Below are 2,281 nucleotides of genomic sequence, written 5' to 3'. Positions count from 1 at the left end.
AATATGTTTCATTATGCCTTTGGTTAGTGTCTTTGTCTGTTCTCTACAGGTGTCTGCCACCACAGCTGACGTTGAGACAACCCTCACTCTACCTGCAAGTCCTCGTCTGATACTGCTTGGTATGCATTTCATTGATAGACATTATATATCAGATTGGCCATTGTTCTTTGAGTTTACAGATTTTTACGAAGGTGAGATGCATTCTGATGTTGCTATTACTTTAAGTTTCAGGTGGAACCGGGCAAGTCACTACTGGACGATGGATGATCACCCTTGAGGGCCGTGTCATATCTGAGGTCATCACACCAACCTTTTTGACGGGACTTGTTGCTGTGTTTGCGATCTACTATATATTCAACCTGCAGTATCAGGAAGAGGCAGCCTGTACTCTGGAATTCATTCAGAGGTAAGACTCCTTTCATTTCCTTGTAATCATTATGTTTTTTTATTTACAATTTAAAATCTTTGAAACCTGAATAACCACAAATCATTACTTTGCTCACTTAAAGGGATAGTTTGGATTTTTTGACACAGACATTAACTCAGGCAGGCAGTCAGAAATGTCCCTGCCAGCTGGTCAATTGTTAGGCAAAAATGCAGAACATGGGGTCAGGTAACAAAATGTAAAAAATAAAAAATGTTCAAGCCTCAACAAAAAAAAACATGAACCATTCACACGAGAATACAACATATATTGAGTAATTCTGCTGCTTGAACTCTCTATATCTTGAAATTATTTTCTTTATTAATTATGTGTATTACTATTCAGTGTATTGTTTTGTATATTCCCATATCAAGCCGCCGATAATCTTGAATAGAGGCGTAATATGTGAACTGGCTCCAGTGCGTAGTAATACACTGGCAATTTTCAACATATGAAATAGTTCCAAGATATAGAAGGGTCTGATAGGAAAAATCAAGCATTGGAATTACACTAAATACCTCATTATGTCAGTACCGGTTAATAACTCATATCACATTATGGAATAAAACCCAAACTACCCCTTTAAGAAAACAAAGTGTTCCTAATAGTTTTCCATTCAGTCTCTGATCTTAAAACATTTCTGATTTCAGGCGATGCATTGGTATCAATCCAGAGAGAGGAACAAAGGCCATCCGGGGCTCCAAGAAGACGGCTGTGATCGTCCAGAAGAAGTCTGCCACAGTCAACACACACGTCTCCACACCACTGAAGAACCTCCTTGACTTTGAATGGGACTACATATAGGTCAGTGAGCTCTCTCATCTCTCACTCTCTCACTCCATGTGTTGTTTTGACAGACTGACGTTGCCACATTATGCCACTAGACACTTTGGTCTTACCAGCTTTATAAGCATTGTTATTGGACATTCCCGATTCTAGAGTTATTTTTGATTAATTTTTTTTTTTTTTGTTGCTGTTTTGCAGTGGCAACACTGGTAAGGAGAGGAACAAGGACCAGCAAGGTGTTGGTCATCCCTATCTGAAACAGAAGATTCCTCTTTGTATCAGAACTGTCCACACCCACCCAGAATCTTCTTGAAGTTAAGCATCCTATCTCATATTACTGTCCATGAACTTAAATTATAATAAAGATTATTGTGTTACCTGATATCTGCCTGCTCCTCGTGTGTCTGGGTTGATTGGGGGATTAAAGAACTGGGTGCCAGCAAGTGGGCCATTACATAGAGGGCTCACTCGCGACATATATTTTCAAATTGGCCTTGATGCACATTTAAAATTGTTTTCTAAATGTTGCTTATAATGCATTTTTCAAAAATGTTGTTTCAAAAATGTTTTTTTACAGTAGCGGTATTTATGTTGACACTGCCAATTTAAATAAAAGTGTGTTTGCATTAAATCCTTTCCAAATTGTTTATTACTTATTTTGCATAATTTTCATAATAATGCATATTTTAAGCAGATGTATGTAGCAGAAACAATACATATTTAATGTTAATTTAATTAATAATGACTTTTTAGATATTCAAAACTACTAAATTGAATTGTTGTATTATCAATCAATCTATTGGCAACCCCCTAACCAGAATGATACTGTGAATTATTTAATTTTTTACTGTAATAAACTGAAATTGTTCAACAGTATGAATACTGTATAATTTCAGTATATTGTTGGCGTCTCTGCTGCCAGTATTTTACTGTTAATTGAAAAAATACAGCAGTATATTGTATTTTGTTTTTACAGTAAGAGGCTGTAAAGTCATTTCACAGTATGAGTAATATAGTATTACAGTAAAGTACAGGCGTCTGTGCTGCCAGCACTTTACTGTTATTTGACAG

The 2,281-nt window shown here is 36.2% G+C and overlaps 1 long non-coding RNA gene across 1 annotated transcript; it reads left to right on the top strand.

The window, feature by feature from the left end:
- On the top strand, positions 1-1,806 carry LOC139434742 (uncharacterized). The gene is made up of 4 exons (XR_011644040.1): positions 1-119; positions 226-406; positions 1,075-1,228; positions 1,409-1,806. It is a non-coding gene; the product is annotated as an uncharacterized lncRNA (long non-coding RNA).
- The last annotated feature ends 475 nt before the right edge of the window (positions 1,807-2,281 follow it).

This window comes from Pseudochaenichthys georgianus, chromosome 11 (genome assembly GCF_902827115.2).
Source record: "Pseudochaenichthys georgianus chromosome 11, fPseGeo1.2, whole genome shotgun sequence".
In the NCBI taxonomy this organism is placed as follows: domain Eukaryota; kingdom Metazoa; phylum Chordata; class Actinopteri; order Perciformes; family Channichthyidae; genus Pseudochaenichthys; species Pseudochaenichthys georgianus.
Note: the sequence above shows the minus strand (reverse complement) of the source record. Positions and strands in the feature narration are given on the sequence as shown.